The sequence below is a fragment of the Perna viridis genome, chromosome 3, assembly GCF_037379345.1.
Source record: "Perna viridis isolate PV_CMFRI_1.1 ecotype Kerala chromosome 3, ASM3737934v1, whole genome shotgun sequence".
In the NCBI taxonomy this organism is placed as follows: domain Eukaryota; kingdom Metazoa; phylum Mollusca; class Bivalvia; order Mytilida; family Mytilidae; genus Perna; species Perna viridis.
Window position 1 is genome coordinate 18021194 of NC_142447.1, and position 7137 is coordinate 18028330.

At 30.2% G+C, this 7137-nt stretch overlaps 1 long non-coding RNA gene across 1 annotated transcript; it reads right to left on the minus strand.

The window, feature by feature from the left end:
* Positions 1 to 2131: 2131 nt before the first annotated feature.
* Positions 2132 to 3903, minus strand: LOC148621273 (uncharacterized). Its single transcript, XR_015920846.1, has 3 exons — positions 3837 to 3903; positions 2910 to 2984; positions 2132 to 2277 (listed from the first exon to the last, which is right to left on the minus strand). It is a non-coding gene; the product is annotated as an uncharacterized LOC148621273 (long non-coding RNA).
* Between the last annotated feature and the right edge of the window lie 3234 nt (positions 3904 to 7137).

The following is a 7137-nucleotide window of genomic DNA, read 5'->3' on the forward strand; positions in this document are numbered from 1 at the left end:
GGACAAAATCACACTGGTGGCCATAGTTATGTCAAAACATTTTAATATCAAATAGACTCAACCCTGCTAAGAAAGAATATCTTATCACGTTTTTTTTTATGATAAATCAATTCACAAACATTTTACATAGGATAACCTTTTGAAAAATATATAAGAAAAAGCAGAGTCTATTATATAATCATTTCATATTTTGATAAACAAACAAAACTGTATTTCTTAATATCTTATGTAATATCATTGTAATTAATATAAGATGAATATTTCCTTATCATTTTTTGCATTCCTTGATAAATTCTGACTACGAAAACGGCAAAATTCATTAAAAGAACCCTAGAAGCATTTATTGTGATAAAACTAAACAGAAATTACCAAAGTAAGCCATGGTTTACTGACGCATAAACACTCTATGGGATTTTACATGGAAAAATTTCAATTTAAGCGATTTAGCGATGGAATAGGGGTACATTTTTTTCACTTTACTCCAAAACCCTGTTGCTGTTACTGCAACTTTCCTAATACCATTGTAAAGCTGCGACATTGGGCAACTTAATGATACCTAAACTTGTTTGTAGACAATGCTGCCCCAAAGAGACTTAGACGCTCAAACAATTGAGTAACACATATCTTGGCTGTTTGACCCAATTTTCATATTAGTGAACTGTGACACCTGTATTTCAGTCAAACTTCCCAAAAATGACATATTTCTGCAAAATGTATGAGTCCGAGCTCTTTTAATTTCCAAAAGGGTCTAAAACTATTGACTAAAATGCGTAATCTTTCCATATAGCTATCATGTGAGCGACTTCGACATATAAATTAGGGTCAAAATTCTTTTAAAATGTCATATGCTTGCTAAATATATGAGTGCAAACACTTTTAAATTCCATTGGAGTCTAAAATTACTGTATAAAATGTATAATTTGTACGTATTAATATCATACTAGTAACTGTGACACATAATGGCTATCACAATTGTTAAAATTGACACATTTTTCCAAAATGTGTGAGTGTGGTCATTTTTAATTTCCACAGTGATATAAAATTAATGACTAAAATGCTAAATTATCCATATAACTATCATGTGGGAGTCTGTGACATATAAACGTGAACCGACTTTCTTAAAAAATATAATATTCTTGCAAAATGCACTTTTAAAGTCCATAAGGGGTCTAAAATTTTTAACTGAAGTGCTAAATTTTCAGTGTAAATATCATGTGGGTGACTGCGACACATTTATTTCTGTTAAAAAAATCTTCTGAAATGTCATATTTTTGCATAATGTATGAGTGTGATCACTTTTAATTTCCATAAGGGTCTTAATTTTTTACTAAAATACTATTTTGTCTTTTATAATTATCATGTGGGTGACACCAACACATATATTTTAGTAAAAATTCTTTAGAAAATGTCATATTCCTGCAAAATGTATGAGTGTGAACACTTTCAAGTAACATGAAGGGTACTTTTTTTCTATAAATGCTTAAATTATCAATATAAGTACTCTGTATCGTACTGGTGACAGCGTCAAATAAATTTCAGTCCAAACTCTTTAAATAATTAGTAAGTGAAGTAGCACCTGGTACGACAGGCAAAATATTTGTTGGTACATGTACTACATGCTAAACATAAAAGTTGTCAAAAATTGATAAAAAGTTCAAACATAGCAAGGCTTCATACCCGTCATACGAATCAAAATTCGTGTGCTAAGCCTTCTTTTCTGAATTACGTACACGTTCTGTGTGTAATTCAGTCATAGAAGTATGTTATAGATAGTGACTGCCCAGCTAGCACAAACACGTAATAAAAATGTTTTAGAAACGTTTCCTTAAGAAGACTGAAAACATTTTTTTAGAATTTTTTCAAATGTAAAAATGTATAGTTGCAAAAATGTTATAATAACGTTTTCAATAACCATTCACTATAATGTTAGTATAACGTTTCCTTTAAAAGACTGAAATCATTTTTTAGAAATGTTTTTAAAACTTAAAAATGTATGGTTACAGAAAAGTTATTATAACGTTTTTAAAAACCATTCACTATAATGTTATTATAATGTTTTTCAGTGACATTTTTTCAAAACATATTAAAATATGAATATTTTAATGCAAAAATCGAATACACATACAACAGGTTTAACATGCGATAAGAAATTTGTTGAATGTTCTATATTTTGAAGATGTAGCAACAGACTAAATTAAATTTCAAAGATAGGTTTTGTCAGTTGACTTATTCATCTTGAGGCATCTCAAGCAGCGTTCACTTCCGTTCTTTGGTTTCCTGCAAAACAAAATGTACATGATTGATGGTATAGTCACCTTATACATACCTACCGTAGTTATAATTAAAACTAAAGGAAAACATTTAACATACTATCAATTATATATTACTTGATTTTTTTTTGCAACAGGTGTATGTGTCAATCATGGAAATACTATTGTCTGCTAGATTAAAACATGCTGTTTTGTATCAAGATTTTATTTGCACTTTGAAAAACCATGAATTGAGTTTTTAAGCTGAAATTGTGGTTAGCAGAGCTATGTACACCTTTAAAATGTATGTCCTCTTCAAACAGGAAGCTGATGTCCATGGCACAATATATGTGTTTTATATTTAAAACTTTATTTAAGTACAGCAAAAACAGAGGTGGATCCAAGAGGGGCCGAGGGTCGCCCTCATATTTGAAAAAAACATAATTTGATTTTATAGAAAAATAATGATACTACCAATAGTTAACCCCTCAAAGGCCATATTTCCCCAACTCTTTCGAGTTTCTGGATCTGCTTCTGATTTATATAAAACAGTGATTGCATATTGCGGTCACATGAATGAACAGAAACACTAAAAGACTAACAAATGCCATGATCACTTGTCATGGTCCTATCAGATTCTAATCACTATATAAAACTTACCTTGAAAAAATAATCGTCTTGGTTTATTGGGAACATTAAATTATTAGATATGAGCTTCTTTGTAATCCTTATACCCTGCAAAAGGGAGAGATCATGCGTATTTCTAATAGAAAAAAAATTAAATATGATCAGCATTATATAATCAAAACTGTGAATTTTATTAACTCGATCCAAACCCCCGGAGAGGGTAAAAGCCTACAATAAACAAAAAAAAAAAAAAAAAACATTTACAAACATAAATACGCAAAAAAGTCATAATATTCAAAACTAACAGAACATATTCAATATTATGAACCCAATTTTGACAATATGTGTAGTGTAAATGTTTCAAAGTTTCTGTCAATGTGGCTCTCCAAACATGCAGGATATGAAGTTATGTTATAAATTCTAAGAATAACTTGCAAAGTATCACAATAAATATAACTTACCTGAATATACTGAAATATTTCTGCTCGGGCGTTAAACCCCAACAAACAAACAAACAAACATCAAAATAAATGTCCTGGTCAGATTCAATGCAAAATGCAGCCTAAGTACTCACAAACATGATCATAATATTCATACAACTATCATGACGATGAAAAATGGTTTATACATACATCTGTAGTGCAAAACTGTTGGAAAATACACACTTCAAAATTATTGGAAATTATTGTTGACCACAAACGTCTATATTAGTTCAGAAGATAGTTGTTTTCTTTGACACATACCTTAAAAGTACTAATTTTGGTCAGGAATTAACGTAAAGTATGAATGTAAACATGGCCAAAACTCGTGAACGGTTTAATATCTAGGACGTTCTTTGTGACATTCAAAATACACCTACTTATACAAAGTTAGGCAATATAAACATATCAATTATGTTCACAATTAATTCACTGAGACACTTATCTATCATTAGAAAATAATCAAAAGTTAAAAACTTACTCCGTGCGGGGTCAACACTTAATTGTTTGATATAAATTTTGGCATGTTAACTTTGTCATTATGTTCCGGACATGCAATTGAATCAATATTATACAAAACTAGGAACGGAGAAACACGTACATTTTCCGGAGCAGTACAAATTTTTGGGGCATTACAAAAACAAAATAAAAAAACAAGATCAGAAATCACTTGAGTGATTGTCTTTACAGCGTGATGTTGTCTAGTGACTGGGAAATTGTAAAACGAATAGCTATGTTTATAAAACAAGGGTACACAGACTAGTATGAATTCAAAGTACTTTGGCATACAATTTTTAGGTATCTAATTACAAATAACTGTACTTACATGTTGTTCGACGGATCCAGTTCTTTAAATCGTCTTCAAAATAGTGTGTGCTTGCACACGTATATAAGATAATACGCACTATGATAAAGATATGCTCTAACACATTTCAATAGCAGCGTGTGGCACACAATCCTCACTATTATTTTATTGTTTCTATGGAGATGCCATCATCTATATTTCATCGATGTTGGTTAATGAAAAGACAAGGAACAGTAAACTGGGATGAATTAATTGTAAATGAAATATACATGCCAAATTAAGAAAACTAGTATTACATGTACATGTATAATTCATGCTCGGTCATTTTTTTTTAAATTTTGAATAATGATGTAATTATATATAGCCTTTATTGTTTTATAGTGCTAGATTATCAGAATTTTAATTTCATGGCCTTTTTTATTCTATATTTGATATTTATGAAAAAATTGGTTTTTTTTTTAATATGTAAATTTAAAATAGTTTAGAAACATTTTCTAAATTCGTGTTAAAACATATTTAAAAATAGTATATTAAAATGTTTTCTTCTTACATTTCTACAACTATTTATTGAACACTTCAGAAAATCCTATTCAAACCATATCTGGAAATGTCTTTTAACCTGTTTCAAAGGAATGTAATGAAAACATTATCAGAAAATATTTTGTCGTAACACATAAGAAACATTTTTATAATAATGTTCAAAAAATAGATCCAAAAACATTACACTGACATGTTATTTAAACATTTCAGAAACATTAAACAGTTCTGAAAACCATTTTCAACATTAAACGGTAAAATGTTTCAACAACGTTATCAAAACATTTTGAAGAAAATCTAAATGTTTTGAAAACGATTTTAAAATGTTCTGTTGAATATGTTTTACAAAACTACCAATAAACTTTTAATAAAATATTCCAAAAAAGAGTTCGTGCTACCTGAATGTCAGAATATGTTAGGATCTGTCAGGAATTCTTCTATTCCACGTCTGAGTTCTACCTAGAACAGTTCCTGACAGGAGAGTGTCACAACAGAGTGGCAGATTATGACAGAACTTGTCCAAACCCTTGACAAATCCTGACAAATAAATAATACAAGGCATTGTCTCTACTATACCCGACAGGTGGCATTCCTGGACCTGCAATATGTTCCAAATTTAGCGGAAAATGTTGCGAGAGTCTATGTGGTCTTTGAAGGGGACATATTTGCATACATATGTATATGAATGAAATCTACAATTGCAATATTCAACTACACATTACCCCCAGCAAAGTTATTTATGTAAAGAGGATTCCACTTAATTGCATATCTGATTATTGCATATTTCTGTTAATTGCATAGCATTTTCAAGAACAAAATCATTTCTCATATCTTCCATGTTAACAATTCCTCCTAATTGCATCGGTCTAAACAGACATTCTTGTTTATTGCATATTTCATTTTTGTAAAATGTTATACAAATTGACACTATCTGGCATCAACGATGTGTTTCTAACAATTACCCAGTTAAAAGGTGAAGCTTATTCAACTGTTTGATATTATGTTTGTACAGTAATATTAGTCAAAAAGCCATATAACTTTCTTTATTTGTTTGTAATAACATTATGTTGGTTTAATTAATGCCCTAGTGTTGTTTGTATATTAAAAGGAAGATGTATAAGAGAATAAGACCAATACAATATATCAAGTTCAACATTCCTGATACATGTAAGAGCATATTCCTGTTCAATTCATATTTTTTTTCTGATTGGGTATGCGTTTAAGAGGAATCCACTGTATTTAATATTGCCACTGGAGACTATTAGGATGACGTATAAAACTTGTGGAGTGTATAAACATCTATATTTTGTTATAAGTTATGAAAACATGGCGAGCGTAGCGAGACAAATATTTTTTAAGCTTCTGCGCAGGTCAGAATATTTATTTTCAATTTACTAGCCAAGATCAGAATATTTATTTTCTAGCAATTCGCAAAGTCAGACTATTTATTTTCTGATATGATGAGGCCAGATTGTTTATTTCCTACATAATCAGAGACAGATTATTTATTTTCAAAATCTGCCAGCTGCCCCCCCCCCTCCCTTAAAAATATAAAGGTCGTCCTCTACCTTTGCTTGGCATTTATTATAAAGTGCAAGTGGACATGTATACCTTTTCTGTTTTGTCATTAATATTAGACATCATTATTATAAAATCAACTTAAATATACGTGTTTTTTTTTCATTGTAAAGGAGTAAATCACGGAGTTTCCTTTTTTAACATTAGAATACAAAATTATTATACGGAACATCTCAAAAGAGTTTTCACAAATAAAATAGTTTTAAGTTCTAACAAATCCTAAAGCATCTTTTGAAGAAGGATTGTGACGTGTGTGTGCGGGAGGGACCAAGGCTCATTTCAACATTCATTTCCTTTTTCAACATTCAATTTCATATTCAACATTCATTTCCCTATTCGCCATTTCAGGTCGAACAGGGTTGCAAATGGTTGAAATCGACTCGGTAGGGATCAGAGATCTCATTCATTTCCTTTTTCAAAATTCATTTTCTTATTCAACATCCATTTTATTATTATCCATTATCCAGGTCGCACAGAGTTGGGAAAGGTCGCAATCGAGTCGGGAGGGGTAAGCAATCTCATTTTTTAACATTTACTTCCTTTTTTAACATTTTATGTTATTTTCCTTTTTCGTGTATGTAGGCGAGTCAACCATGCACGACCCATTCATCAATGCACCATGATTTTTATGTGCATTTTATGTCCCATTTACGAATCAAATTGTAACTGTTTTAGTTAAAGTCTACATTCATGCACAATCTGGTTAAGCATATACTTCGAACGGATTGGTTATCACTGAATATCACAAATGAAATTATTTAAATAATATTTTTGATTATCATCAGATAGCTTGATGTCTTATATTTTTTATTGTTATCAAAAGTTTGCATTCATACGTTTTTTTTACCTAAATGCTCAATTT